This window comes from Bombus vancouverensis, chromosome 6, assembly GCF_051014615.1.
Source record: "Bombus vancouverensis nearcticus chromosome 6, iyBomVanc1_principal, whole genome shotgun sequence".
NCBI classification, from domain to species: domain Eukaryota; kingdom Metazoa; phylum Arthropoda; class Insecta; order Hymenoptera; family Apidae; genus Bombus; species Bombus vancouverensis.
The window spans coordinates 9854395-9870923 of NC_134916.1; the positions used below are offsets into that span (position 1 = coordinate 9854395).

At 39.3% G+C, this 16529-nt stretch overlaps 1 long non-coding RNA gene across 2 annotated transcripts in view; it reads left to right on the forward strand.

Moving 5' to 3' along the window:
- The first annotated feature begins 694 nt into the window (after positions 1 to 694).
- Positions 695 to 16529, forward strand: part of LOC143302847 (uncharacterized) — a 178506-nt gene continuing 162671 nt past the window's right edge. For both annotated transcript variants that reach the window (XR_013058663.1, XR_013058664.1), the window contains exons 1-2: positions 695 to 969; positions 1219 to 1352. This is a non-coding gene — a long non-coding RNA (uncharacterized LOC143302847). The remainder of the gene's footprint in view (positions 970 to 1218; positions 1353 to 16529) is intronic.

Consider the following 16529-nt stretch of genomic DNA (forward strand, 5'->3'; position numbering starts at 1 on the left):
TGCGATTCTGCCTTGTGCGTCCTCTATTTAGTCGCTTCGAAAAGCAGGGTAGATGAATTTATTGAAAAGTTTTAATAGTTCCAAACACGAAACCTGAATTGAAATATTTTTGTGATCTTATTCTTTTCGGAGTGTTTTAAATTAGTTTAGTCAAATGCCGCGTAATAATTGGTTTTATAATTCTCGTAGCTCTTAGTTGCAAATATAGTTTTATAATGGACCATTTGAATTTTAGAAGTCGCTATTATTGCGCTTGATTTGTGAAAGTAAAACGTGTAAAATGATAACAATCAGTTGTGCAACCAGTATTATTATGGTAATTTGTAAAAATTGTGCGTATTATGTATTGTGACAATTTTACAGTGTAACTGAGAACTGAAGGAAAGAAATATATGCTACTTACCGTTCGTAGGTAACCTTAGAGATGAAGTACAGAAATTTTTAATTCAAATTCAAATTTTCGAATTCAAATCCAAATTTATATTTCACTATTGAAAAATCTTGTTTTAAATTTTCACAATTTTGTATTGTTATATTATTTGACATTGCATCATATTATATATTCATATTATATAGATAATATAACCACAGTTATATAATATTATTATAATATTTGCTGGAACACTTGACTTTTCCAAATAATCGTTTATTCGTGTACGTCTTGTGTCGAGCAAGAAACAAAACACTACAAATTTCTTACGGCTATTTGATCCGAGGTTGCCATATTTCGTTAATCGAGGAAGTTTTCACGGCGTACAATATTTTGAATTTGCGCGCTGCTTCAATCAAACGAGAAACCATTCTGTTTCAACCAATAGGAAAGCAGCTAGACGACGCTACGGCGCGAGACACACTCTGCTGTCGAAAATCGAGACGTCAAGAAGTATCACTTTTTGAAGTCATTTCTACTACGAAATACTGGATAGTATTCTCCGTGCAATTCTATTTTTGTTTGCAATCTAGTATTAGGTTTGTTTCATTATCACGTATTTATTTAATCATTTGTTAAATACTATTATAAAAAAACTGTCTAATTGCTATCGTACATTTTTGTGTTTGGATTTCGTCGGTCTCTTATTGAATAATTCAGTACTACCAATAGTTTTGTATTATTATGAGTTTTTGAGACAGAATTTTAGTTCAGTTATTGCTTTATTTTAATACAATTGGTTTTAATTTTACATATTTATTTTAAATGTTTGGTTTTCTTTTGTACAGATCATTGGCTGATTGCACTAATGGCTTCGAAAGAATGGGGGTTTGCAGTATACACATTACGAACGATGAATAGTTAATTTGACCATTTTGAATACAGATTTCACAACGCTTGATTTATTACAACAAAGGCAGACGTAAGTACGCTTTTATATTAGTTTTTTATTGGACCATGAGCAACAAGTACATACTTAGAGAATATGCAATATATATGCTATACATATATAAATTATTCATATACAAATAGTCTATATGTAATACAATTAAATTATAAAATATAAATTATTTCAAATTTTAATAAAGCTCGGTCAAAACACCAAGGTGAAAATGAAAACGATTACATAAATCACTCTATTAGGTCGAATATATTTATTAGGTATACTATTTGTGTAACTTTGTTTTAATCTATTCTTATAATCATTTTTACTATAATCTTTTATGATTATCTACATATGTAAATTCAATTTATATACGATAATTTAGGTCTTTAAATTTAAATCTAATCTCAAATAATTACGCACACAATTTAAATAATATTATCTGCAGCACTTTAAAATTTTATTCTCAATTATAACTTCAGTGATTGGATTAAATATATTACACCCATTGCATTCGCTTAAAACACCTTACATGAAATCTTATAAAATATCAGTACCAACGAAGTACAGGAATAATAATAATTCGTTGTTCCATATCGTATCTTATTCGAAGTGCAAGTAAAATAGATCTTCCGTGATCTGTACTTATCTCCTAAGGATATGGAAGGAACTATCGGTCGATAACTTAGTTCCCACTTTGCTCGTTACGTTATACCTGGATAAATATCTTTTATCCTTTTTACCGCAATATGGTGTTAACACGATGGTTAACTAAATGTAATAGCTTTTGACTGTGTTAATATTTGTGTTCGAAAATTATATTTCACAAGTTTAGTGTACGCAAATATTCCATTAAATTATCTCGTATATCTTTGGAAATTCTATCAAAGAAAAACTAACATAACAGTATTATTACGTGTTAATAAAGCGAAGCTTTCCTCGAATTCCTGGGTTGGAGGTAATAAACTTTAACACGGAACGTAATAGCGTAAATGTTCTGGTTGAAACATTTTGTGTCACCATTATTCGAGATATCTCGGCGTTAAATGAGCTACTCGGTAAGTTCATATACGCGTAAAACGTGCATCATACCATTGTCCAAAACGGTCCTATTTCGCGTTCGTTTCCGCGAGACTTGATTCTTGCAGGTTTCCTTAATCTTTGTTACAACGTCGATAATAGTACGTTTAACACGAACTTTTTCAAGTGCATAAACTCGTATTAGATATTCTATATCTATACGTGTGTATGTATTTACGATATATTATAGAGCACTTGGGAGGATATCTCGAAAATTAAAAGTAACAATATTGTATTTATAATCTGTTGTATTCACCGTTGTAACAAAGCGATTTTTGTTTTCCCGTATGTTATTTAGTCAATTTCATTTAATTTAATTAAAAATCTCGAATCTTTTCCGGAAAATCAGTTAACCGAGTCGTATGTTCGAAAATTATAACTGCGTTAATATTATAAATTAATAACAAATTCGTTAGAAACGAACGTTATCCCGTTCTATCTTTTTTTAAAAACATTGTACATCACACGCGGAAAAATTATTTATATTTCACAGTTTTCTCGTATTTCGAAATTTAACGAAACCCGATAGCATATTCTCGTATCATTGTTTTATCTTTCATCGTTTCAACGTTATTTGATAAATCGGAACTGCATAACGAATGTTATCACGCATTTGCTTTTGATGAAAAACTACGCATTTAATATGCTATATATATTGGTTTTATCGTTACGTAGGATTCCGTTGGTTACAACTTGTGCAATATTGTTAATGAGTTTTACGTCTGCATCGCGTAGTTTAATTAAGCGGTGATCAAATATCATGGTTCCTTGCATCGCGGCTATCAATTAGCTAACGTCGAAATACGAAGATCGAATTTACAAATGGACGGTTGAACGCGAATCCTCGACGCGTGGTTCTGCAATTTCGTTTTAATATCAAACGATAGCCATTAACAGCGGATTCGCAAACGACGATCGTCATCTATCGTCAGACGATAATCGTGGAATCACTTTCCTGGAAAGATGGTAGACACCGTGGCCTAGATAGGCAAGGATCAAAGGCGTGCAAGTTATACGAGACTTTATTGCGGAAAAGCTCGGTAATTTTACGAGTTTTCTAGTGAGGCGAATTAAGATTTGCATAACGTCGGTGCGCCGCTCGGACCTAAGTGTCGAGAAATGCAAATGTAGCCTCGTGCTTAGAACTTTCCTCTCCCTCTGTTTCACCGTACCGTCTTTTCGGCCCTGTTTCCCTAGCCGTTAGAAGCGACGACGAAATCGTAAAGGATGTGGAGAAGACGAAGGACGAGAGGCGAAAATAGGAGCCACTATAACATTGTGCGAACGTAGGATCCTAGATCCTACACCTTCTTCTGGCAAATTTTCAACCAAAATTTCACCAGACGATGCTTGGTCCCGATAGAACGAAAGAACCTTCTTCCATCTGCTTACATCTCTGCTGCGATTCTTTTACAATTTTCATCGAATTTCCGTTCTTTTCGGTTTGTGCGCGAACGATGGAAAATTGGAACGAGATTCGATCCTTTCCACGACTCTGTACAATCTTAGTATCGTCGTTGGTAGACTACTTTGCGGAGGATCGAGGCTCGTCCCTTTTTGCTTTCACGGGGAAATTACGGTAATGGAGCGTGCGAATCATCGCGTTGGTTCGCGCTCGTTCCCAACGATATCGATACCTTTCGCAACCGTTAGCGTAAACTGGTCGCGTTGCAACGTATTCATGCGCGGCTCAGGTGCACCTGATTACGTTAATAATGAACGCAATTGGTGCTCACCTGCGTGACTCGTCGGACGCGCGTTTAATCTGTTTACCGAAGCTCGTTGCTGCTATCGCGTAGTCTCGCGTTTGGCCGGCAAAATTGCCGATGTTGGCCCGGTGCTGATTTCAGCAGCTGGATAATATCATCGCTAGATTCGAAGATAGTCTTCACACTCGAATTAAATGGCAATTTGTCCGTCATAGTACACCAGTATACACGTGTACCTACGTATAACAAGATTTTTAGCATCGACAGATGAAAAGAATAGATTAGAGGAAAATTAGGGGTAAATCAGGAAGAGCTTAGGGAGAAATCAGGGTTTCTGTAGGTTGTTGATAATTATAGCGTGTTTAACCATAGGGCGGAGATTTGATCGGAAAAGACGGGTCACGCAATGCGGTAACGTTTTTCCAAGGCACGTAGCGAACTCGGTGTATAGCGGAAGGTGGAAAAAAGGAAGAAAGAAATAAAATAGAGGAAGTAGAGGGTTGGTGTTGGGAGGGTAAGAGTGGAGCGTATTTACGGTATATTTTCGTATCGCCTACGGGCTGGTCAAACGTCAATTCAGCCCCGGTTCAACGTATTCCCGGCACGCCGCAGAATCAGTGGGTCGTGTATTTTCCGCGAGAAATCTCGTGTCCGGATAAAGTTGGTTATCGCGCGACCCGACGAATACAACGGATCGGATATTCTTTCGTTTCTCTCTATTCTCGACGTTCCAACCTTCGCAAATCTTTGCTTTTCGTCCACGTGTAGCTACCGATCTTTCATTTCGATCGGCATCTTTTTTCGTGTATCGATTAAGTTTCGAGTGATCGTGTTCGTCGCTGATAACGAAAGATCGAGACTACAAGAACCTTTTGCTTCCTAGTTCGGGCCGCGTGAAATGCAGCGTTAACGATAAATTCAAATTTTATCGAATTATACGGTATACCGAGGAAGATCGTTTAAAGTACAAGCAAATGCTTTCACGATCGAATTCGGTGCGTGGTTTCTACCAGGATTCCTCGTTCTTGTTTGCGCATAATAAATATTTATAAAGGGGAACACGGACAGAGAGACGGATTTTGAGACGAAGGAGAATCCTAGCTGGTTTTTCAATCGGTTGCTCCGTAAATTACTCTAATTTTCCTTTCCAACGTTGCCCGTGGATTCTCAATCGCTGTTGCGCGAGAAGTTGTCTTTGCAAAGAATCGTATTCGTTCACTCGCAATTTGGTAGAGGACAACCATTCTGGGGTATCATTTGACACTCGTTGATGCGTAATTAAGCTGTTTAACCGGGATACAAAGCGCAAAGGAAACGCGATTTCGGTTTAATTTCGAAGGATAATCGGGAGCCGTAGCGGAGGAAAATTGGCTGGAATCGGAGCGTCGGGCGTCGGAATAACGAGACCATCGAAACGCAAGATCGTTATGTCGCTGTTCCTTAGTAAGACCGCTAGTAAACAGCGATACATCTGCTCCGGTTTAACATCGATACGTTGGCCGTGTAAATTGCAATCTCACGAGATTTGCCGAACGAGTAGGTTCGATGATAAGCTAGTTACGCGACGATCGAGGAGGTCTCGTTAAACGCGATAACGAATTTTCTAGCCCGAAATTGCTGATAATTTGGAATTAATCGGGAACGGCGTAGATTAAGAGTTCGTTTGGATATAGGTTTTTCAAGGACATAATAATTATCGACATCGATCTCGCGTGTTTGTTCCTCGATGGAGAATATATTACGGCATTGGGAACATTTTCATTAAGCGGAACACGGGACTCGTGGAGGAGCGTGCAAACATTTTTATTTCGGTTCTCGTTGATGCACTCTGAAAAGAGCGTATTTTATTCACGCGCTGCATGACGTAGATACGTTCGATACGTGCCACGATGAAATTTTACTTCCGTCAACTGTGCGTATATTTCGTAGATCTCTCTTTTGAAATTCGTTGGAAATTTGTATAGCAACACGTGGATGCATGCAAAAAACAGCGTACGTATGCACTCGGGCACGCACTATTGTATCTGTCGTTGCCAACTTTTACAAGGGTTCGATTCGCTTTGTTCTCGGAGTATATTTCGAATCCATTGAGAAACGTCGTGTTCCGACATCGTAATCGCTGAATTTCCATGAAACTTTCGTCGAACGCGATTGTTCCATTTCCCCTGCATCTGCATTGTTCCTTGCCCGCCGATGTTACATCCGCATGTTCCACGCAAATATACGTCCCCGTAAAAACAAGCATCCGTGCTGGTACTTCGTTTACCCGTGGATCGTAGATAAACTTTAACGACCTATTATCGCGAATCTTCTGTGTTAAGGTTGTTAATCAAACCGAATTCCAGCGAACAGGCAAGACGCTCTCTATCTCGTAATGGTTTCGCCGTGGCCATTATCGTAATTGAAACGAACTTCCCTCGAAATTCAACGCCTGCCACCGAGATTTACAGGTTTTTCGTTGCTCTCGCGTGCGCAGTTAGCGTTACGCTGATTTGCTTTTAGCTTGTACACCGGTGTCGTCCGCAGCTTAAAGTCGAAGCGGTACTGTTTAATCGTGGATACCTGTGATTCATTGAAGCGGATGAGACGCAATGCAGGACTTAAAAAGATCCCCGTTGCCAGCAGGCAAGACAATGGCTGCGAAAACGTTTAATACCGGCGCGTCCGTATGCCTTCGGTGCGCCGTATGATTTATCGTTTCCCAAGATGCGCAAGAATATAATGCTAGTGATTTATCGTTCCATTATTCGGTCTCCCGGTTCTGGCCTTGCGCTTACGACAAAGTGGCGAACGCTTTAGTTTCGTGTCACTCGTAAATCCCTAAAGAGGGCCGATTTTCTGCCAAACGTATCCCACCATCGAGGTAAACCTCGTTTACCTAAAAAAAAACCAGGCACGATCGAGGCATATCTTGTTTCATTCGGTGCGTCGAACCTAATAGACCAAATGTCTACCTACGTTACTCATCCCTTTACACCTACATATATCTATATACATACACGTACATGTATATACAGGGTGGTTGGTAACTGGTGGTACAAGCGGAAAAGGGGTGATTCTACGCGAAAAAAGAAGACGAAAATATGGAATAAAAATTTTTCGTTCGAGGCTTTGTTTTCGAGAAAATCGACTTTGATTTTTCGCTCGGTACGCGTGCACTTTATCGCGTCTCGTTATAACGGATCTCACTGTAGATCGTTGTCTCGATGGAAAAATTAAAAAAAAATTTTATTCTATATTTTCGACTTCTTTTTTCGCGTAGAATCACCCCCTTTCCGTTTGTACCACCAGTTACCAACCACCCTGTATATATGCACTTATGTACCTTTGTCTTACTTTTTCCTACTCGAGCTGCAAACGTTCTCGGGCGACTCCAAGTAGCGCACGAAGCGTAATTGCGTTCTCTCATGGCGAATCTTACTTGTTCCTTTTGCGCTTGGCCTTACCCCTTCTCCGTATAGGCTGCTTCGGTACAATTATGGGAGGAGTTGGTCCGAGTTCTGGCAGAGGAATGTAATTTCGCGGCGCCTTAAATTCAATTTCGAGAGTGTTCTTTAGGTTGTCGTTTGGCATAATGTGCCTTATAGCCTTCAACGAAAGTATCTCCTCCTCGGGTTTTCTCGCCGGTGGATTCTGATCCGGTATCACGTGCACTTTCGTACAGCCTGGCTTGCATTTTTCACCTGTGCAACACACGCTCTACTATCCAACACGTATCCGTACGAGTGTACCTCTGAATAGATATTGGACGAAATAAAGGAAGAAAAGGACAAAGGACAGCCGCAGTGTACCTTCGGAATCCGCGCAATTAAAGTCGAAGCTCGATTTGTCTTGTTGCTGCCGTGTACCTTCGGGTTCGAATTTCCCTCTGTTTTTCGGTATTTTCACGGATATGAAGTTGTTGTCGATTTCGTGCGCCACTTCGTCGTACGGCGGTTCCGCGTACGGTAGAGGACACGATGGATGAAGGCATCGCGGACAGACGCATCGGTTATCCGTCATGTTATTTTCGATTTATCGATTATTTTTCGGCGTCGTGCTCGAACGCGCCGCGCCTTTTGCCTTCTATAATCTCGAGGTTTGTTGGTCGGTCGCCATTCTGCCCAGACGACTGAAGCAAGTTGCGATCGGTAATTGAGATACGTACACATACACGTGCGTTTCACGTCAGCGAACGTCTGTTATTCGTTTCGCGTTGACGTTCGATTATTAAGTTTGACAATTGAAATTTCCGATCGATCGAAAATTGCGAAAGAAAAGCGATGAAATTCTCCAGTTGGACTTTGACTTTTCGAGTTTAGAATTCTAATTGGGAAATTAATCGTTAAACAGAGAGCGAAATCGCTCGTTGCTGCAAATGACTTCCTGTCTTTCGACGCGAATTACCAACTCGTATAATATTTCCGGCGAGACTGGCAACGTGATCGAAGCGAATATGTTGCGTGAAGGCTAATCGAGATAGAAGGTCGTATCGATCGATCTCAAACGTACGGAATCAGTCCGGCGTGCAGCCAAATTACGTGCCACGCTAGCTTTCGACGTACTAATCTGCGCGAATGTACTACTGTATAATACTCGTTTCAAAGCAGGCTGTATCCTTTTTGCGATAATTTCCCGTGCTCGGTTTTCGCGGTCAACTTGCAACGTATATAAAGTATTAATTAAATTAGCTTTACTGGAATATCTCTGAAGCTCCTCCATATTAAGAGGCGTGTTTAATTAAAATTTATATCATAGGATATAGTTGGTTTTATTTTTGTTTAGCTGGTTTTGGGTCACCCCCACCCGCCTCGCGACGAAACTAATTTTTAATCGCGCTACCTTTCCACGGACTTAAAGAACGAACGATATCTGTTAGTGAAATCCACTTTGTTACACTTTTTACCGTGCGATCAAAGTTCGGGGCACCGACTACAATCGAATTATCGGTTTTTAAATGAAATTCTTCGCGAGGGTCTCGCCACTCTTCTCGGAAACTTTTCAAGCTAACGCAATTTCTCGTATAATTGGCCGATTAATTTGATGAATTAAACGGTCTGCTTGGAGTTCGTTTAAGTCGTTACACCGAGTACGCGTATAATCGCTTCAGCTTCACTACCTTCTCCCTCTTTTTCTTTCGTCTCGTGCTTTTTTTTCTAGTGTCTGAAGCGACGCGTTTATTCCAACGACACGCCACTCCAAAGTATCGCGACTGTTAGTTTGCGCGTCTACCCTTTCAACTCATTAACATAAGAACGTCTACTCGGGAAAATTGCATGCAATTTTCTTTAGGAACATGCTTCGCGATTCTGGTAACGCCGGGTTTTCACTTTGTCCTTTAAACTACATTCTGCCATAACATGTAATGTACGAGCAAGGAATTCAGCTGGCACGCGAACCCCGAGGCGGGCAAACAACACGGTCCGCTTAATATTTTTCATTCCCTACTGCTGAAAATAGAAGACGCGACTCGGAGATAAGGGCAAAGAAAGTAGGGAAAGCAGCATGTAGATGAGCAAGAACTGTTACTATTTCTGAAGAGGGGATTGGGAAGTTTAAACGAGACAAGGGTCGACGGGACAGGATCGTTGCTTTTCTCTGGAAAATTTCTTCTGGACACGAAGGCTGCAATGTCGGGAAAGCTCTTCGAACGCTGGCGGTTTCATTGTTTCCCGTTCGTGGCTCTTTTCTTTCCCGATTCCTCGCGAAGTGTTTGCGTCATCGTGTTGAGTGCACGGATTCATATTTTACAGGCAAATATACAAGAATTACTTTCGTTCAACGACCTAACGCGTCGCGTTTTTCGATACCAGGACCTTCCTTCGTCGATTTTTCACCCAAACACCCAACATCTCGTTTCTTTCTCTTGCATTTTGTCGTAAAAAAAAAAAAGAAAGAGAAAAGAGAATGAGAGCTTCCATTTCTTCTATCAGTTCTCGATAAATATGATTGATTTCACGATTTTATATTTTCTTTCGATTCGCATTAATGTTTTCCCTCGAACGGTCACTCGATTAACTAGTTTAAACGAAAGTTTCGCCAATACGTAACGAACGATCTTTATCGGTTCTCGTATCGGACATTTTAATCTCGAGTTTAAAGTGGTTTCTAGAAAGAGAGACTCGAAGTAAAAGAGATTCGAAAATTCCATCAATCTCGTCGCGTCGGCCGACCGATATTTGATGCGCTCTATCATGGAGATATACCGCGCGCAAGGCCGATGATATGCTAATGCCATGCGCCCCTTTCATAACGACGGCAAGTCGTGTTTTACTTTCATGAACTTCTTCGAGCTGTTAATAGTTCCTACAAAAAAAAAAAAAAAAAAGAAAAGGAGAAGAAAGAATCGACCACGTTCTTGCAATGGCCGACTCGTTTTCCTCTACGTCTAATTTCAGTTAACGCTTAATTTCGTTTATATATATGTAGGATCTTCACTACAATTAGTTTATTTAAAATGAAGTAAAGAGATGTTCGTTAAACAGGAAATGATGGTTGTTTAACGTCAAGTAAATACAACGAGATACTATAATTAAGACAACTAAATAATTAATTTGCAATTCTCGTCACCACGGTTCCAACGCTCTCTCTCTCTCTCTCTCGACAACGCAATTCGCACTCTTTGACTTATCGATTCACACTCTCTGACTTCTCAACTAACGCTGACCATTAATTCGTCTTTCTCCCTTAGCATCCTCTTGTCTTTTCTCTTAGCCTAGTAACTATTCGATCGAAGGACCATTGTTGGGCCTGTCGGCACTTGGGCTTTTTCGCGACATTGTTTATGGTTCGTCCGATATCTCTTACGCCCTTCGTCTACGATACTACATATACATATATATAAATCACGAGTATAATTATCGGCCACTCTTATATTCGTGTAAGTTCGCAAATTTCTACTATTTTTTGCCTTTTCTAATTTATTCACGAAATAATCATTTTGTGGCAACTTCAAATTTGCGTAATGTAATCCTCGGATGACGCAGGATACATAGAACAGTGTGTGAAACGTGTACAAAAATTACCATCTCTCGAAAGTTCACTTGAAATTTCTGAAAAAATGTTAGAATATAAAGTAGTCTGAAACAAGAAAAGTTTTTATCGCGTGCATATAATGAAATTTACTTTGTATAGTCAAATATGGTATCTCCGAGAATTGGAATCGTCTCGTACTACCATGGAAATTTTCAAGGTAACGGTATTTATAAATTCTTGACAGGTTCCAAGCCACCGTAAGTGCCACTGTAAAGTATCGTCAGATCAAAGACGGTTGAGCGGCAGAAAGTTAAAATACGTTGCGAACAAGTTTTTTCGCTGCCGGAATAGCGCAAGGAAAATTGATTTCTCGAATGTTCGACGGGGTCGGAGGATTGTTGGCGAATGTTCGTACATGGAAAAAGAAAAGGTTTTAATCAAAGATTGCCAGATTAAAATTAATTTCAGCTTTCTATTCGACAACGTTTTTAGAAAGTATGACATTTTTGCGCCAACTCGCAACTTTGTTCGTTTTAATTTCTCGCCGCTTATTCATTTCGAGTACTTGAGTTTGTCAAAACATAAGCGAGCTTTATTTAACAGGCCTGTGGTTCTCCGGGGTATAATGTCATTGTACATCGACGTAGCTATCCATTCTACCGGCTAACGAGGTGGCCGTAATATCGTTGCGAGAGTTGGCAAGCACTAAACAATTTTAATGAGATATCCGAAAGAGAAGAAAGTTACCAGTCTAATTTCGTCCGGCCTTGCTAATTTCGCGTCAACTTTTTCACCAGCCGCCCAATTAACGTTATTTCACCCGCGTCAAAATAATTCGTTTCACCGTTACGCTGTAACTTAGTATCGGGAAATCCGGCCAAGTTGTCGGTACCAGGCATTTTCCAGGAACGCGGAGAAAAATGCCAACTTGGGTTAGAATCGACGTTAACTCTGTTACCGTAGGTTAAATAGCAACCTACACTCGATGCTGCTTATTCCATTTGGCTAATAACTCGAAGGCTAATGTTTCAAGTTGAACGCGTAACGGTTCGATGGCTTACGTACATTGGACGGTTCGCACTCTGAAATCATCGAATGATGTATCGTGGGATTAATGGGTAATCAGAATATCGATGCTGCATAATGTTGAGTAACATATCGCGGAGTAATGTATCGGCCGCGATCTACCTATTAGGTTGATGCACGTGAAATATCGTTTTCTCAAATAGGACTTCAATCACGTACAAAGTAGAACCGTACGATACAAAGGAATATCTTTCGCTAATTCTTTATTTTCATATTCGCAAGAGACGCTATTTATTCGACGATGGAATCGCATAAATCTTTTCATATCGTTCGAAAGGATGGATTACTAGGGTGGCAAAAATAATCTAAAAAGATGCTATCGATTGGATTGGTTTCGGAGCTAGGTATGTTTTTGTGAAAATCAGCCAGCGCCAGATGCGAGTTTTCGTTACACTGTCTCCTAAAATATTTGTCAAATCGAAGGAAATGTAACGGAAAGTAACTACATCGTATTTCCACATCTCGGAACAATAATTTATATAACAAAAGAAATCGTGTACACGCGTAGACAGAAGATCGGTTGAGTAGGCGAAATATGTCAAAATTTCATGTAGGTATTTCAAATTTGATTTCCGGATAAAGGAAATACAGCGTATAGCAGAGGAAATGGAGGAAGGATAGACCATCGACGATCGTTACATCATCGCTCGCATAGATTAACGTAAATGCGATCCAGATTATCGTACTGGCTGGCGTCAATAAAATCTCAATTTCAACTGTCGTTATGCGAGCGTGCGCGCAATTGGTATTTGGACAATTTGCCTTTGCTAAACTTCAATTCCATTGCGTCGTAATGGCCGAGATAAATAAATCAACGGAGAACAAATAATAACTAATAAAAGGGAGGATGTACCGTGAGTAACGTGTACGATAATCGATTCATAAATCTCGATATAGTTTAATGCCATGCATTGTTTACAATCGATAATAATGTGGCATAATCGTGCTGTAAACGCGTCACTCTTTATAATCGCATTATCGATTCTATCGTTTTAATTGCGGTGATCTTTGTTCCGTTGATTACTTCGATATGCATGTTTATTATCGTAAATCGAAATAACGCCTCACTCGTCCTTATTTCCTACAGCAAATATTTAACGCAGTCAAAATCCCACCAATTAAATTATGTTTTCCACAGTGGCTTAATCCATTAAGTGAATTTTCAGTTTTTATTTAACACTTAATCGTATTTCCGAAGTGTCACGTGGCTGTATGCATGTTTTTGTAACGATTCGCTTGTTTTGTGCTATTATTATTATTACATTTTCAGTTATTCGGTCAATTTATTTAATGATACTTTACAATGCACAGTGTACGTTAGCTATTTATCGCAAAAGGTCGCTACGTGCTATATTTAAATGGTGTCGTTTATATTACACGCAATTTTATTGAATTTTGCAGAAATCTGAAATATTCGTCCTTTTTTTATTGGATATATCTGCCGGTCAAAAGTTTTGCTAATTTTATTATTAATTCGAAATTAGTTCTAAACAGTATAGTGACAATAGCTTTTAACGAATCGTTTGTTCTTCTTATATTTACAAAGCAAACAAAAGCTTTGTAATAATTCGAATATTTGGCTAGAAAATACACTCGGTGTCGGATCTTCGGATCGGATCGGATCGGAAACGTACAGGAACCTCGAAAATCCCACAATGCGATCGTTCTATTTAATATTCATTTCTGCAATATTGATAGATGGAAACCAATCTTGCCCTACGGTATTACGCGCATAAACAAACAATCGAGGATCAATCTTGAAACAACTATATACGTTTACATATAGCAAGATTTCCTTTAAAGTTGCAGCGATGCTGCGGTTTCAATCCGCTCAAGGGTTAATTATCATTTATAGCGATCGATAATAATTCCACGATTCGACAGATTCATCTGGTTCGGACGAAAGTTGGACACTTGAAAAATACACTCGTCCTGGTATTATTACCGACGTTTGTCACTCCCGTCGTTCATTTATGGATCGAAGTTATTGTGGCTGGCTTACCACAAACGAGATTGCGTTTGAAATATGTTTGCCGACCAATCGAATCAATTTAATTAAGAACCTAATACATTATCGCCGTCTATCGTCGATTTGGTGGCGTGGCATCGTTTATAGAAATTTCAGGGCATCGATCAGTCGGCCACGCTCGTCTACCTCCTACGTTTGATTTCCAAATCTATATTATCGATAGACATTTTAGTTGAAATTGACGTTTAATGACGCCTCAAGGTACATACTACGAGGAAATTGCTTGTAAACGAAACGCCTTTACGTTCGCTGTCGGTTTATGTCGCTCACTTAAGCAGACGATATCGAAGATTTAAGCAGGTTTAAGCATATTCCGGCTCGAAGAACGCACTTTTTATCCGTTCGTTCAATTCAACCATTCAATAAGTGTCACACAGTATCGACTATTTTAATATTACGTAGTATCGATTTTAGCAACCATATATCAGACTTAACGTACCAACAACTAGCAATAGCAAAATACTGACATTTGCGGACGACACAGCTGTACTAGTCAGGCACACTAACCCTGTAACAGCAGTCACATTACTGCAAGAACATATCACAAAAATAGAAAGTGGCTACAAGTTAAACGAATTAAAGCAAACCCCAATAAATGCAACCACATTACATTCACACCGCGGAAACAGATACCACCAAACATTATACTGAACGGCACGTACATAATACAAACAAGGCAAGTCAAATATCTAGGACTCCGCTTAGATACACGATTTACATGGAAACAGCATATTAAATCAATAATAGACAAAATACAAACAGCAAGGAGACAAATGCATTGGTTAACAAGTCCAAAATCCAAACCAAGCATAGAAAATAAATTAAAAATATATAAAACGATCATAAAACCAATCTGGACGCACGGAATACCACTATGGGGAACAGCAGCAATGAGCCATATAAGCAAAATAGAGACAATTCAAGCAAAAGTTCTCAGAACAATAATAAACGAAGGACATACATAGAAACGAGGACATACGGAAAGATCTTGGAATACCAACGGTCAAGGAGGAGATTAGCAGATCCGCAAGAAGGTACAGAGAAAGAATAGCAACGCATCCGAACCGACTGGCAGCGGAAACGATCAACACATCAAGCATAGAAAGAAGACTAAAAAGGAAACACCCAGCCGATCTCATAAAGGATATAACCTAACAAACACGAAGATGGTACCTCGCTGGGGGTAGCCACCCACGTGATAATCAAACAGCTAAAAAATTCTACCGAATGTCCAAATTGGACAAATTGTGAATGTAAAATATTAAATAAAAAAAAATATATTAGATTGTCCGAAAAGTTTCTTTTGTTTCATAAGGTGATAATAGATGAACAATAATTTCTGTTTTATATTATTTTATTGAATTAAGTATGAATTAAGTATGAATTAAGTATTTCGTTTTATTTCTACTATCATATTCGTGCATAATTCGATAAACTAATATAAACCAAAAAACACTGTGCGTCTATAATTTCCTTATAGAACGAAAGAAACATTTCGGACAACTTAATAATAGATGATCGACTTTAACCGGGTTCTCGTATATGTTCTCGATCGGTGCATAGATTTTTGGAAACATTTGTTTCGCGCAGTTTCTATTCTATTTGCGATATTTCGAGTTGCAAGGCAAGCTGGAATAGTTCTCTGCGTAATGTAAATTACAAGCGAGTTATCGGGTTGCCAGATAAAACGGTCGTCCATTCTGTACATTTACGATAGGTGGTACAAGCTATGCAGAGTTATTTTAATTTCCGGTTGGTCAGTGTCTCGGAAAAGCGAGTTGGTGATAGAGCATTATCGCCGAACCGCTTTTCTACCCTGACGAAAGTTTCCACGAGTGTGCAGGTTTACAAATGAATTCGTTGGCGTTTCAGTCGATAGCACGGATGAATCTCGAGTTCGATGAATAGCAACTTTGACGACTTGGCGACGGTATTTAACGTAATATCGTTATTGGCTGCTAGGCGAGTTCCAGTTTAATTGGAATATTCCTCGGAGCTTAAGAAATTACTTCCTTGTAATTGTTCGATACGAACTGTTCGTTAAAATGGGACCAAGGCTTGCTTCTCTAGACAGGCTACATTTATATTGAACGAGCCATTAGGAATTTTTTTTTAATCGCTCGATTCAATAAAAGCGAAACCGAAATCGAGCGGAAAATCAAGAGAGCCGGACGAAATTAAAAGTTGTTTTCTATCTGGAGAACACGACCGTATCTCCGTATTCCACTACGGTTCTCTTCTCTCGAAAGGGGATTCACAGGGATTCGCGAACATACACAGGAACGAAATTATTCTCCGCGAAAGCTCGGCAAAAGCAGAGACGGTTGCCAGGCACGTGCCGGTATCAAACCACTTTTA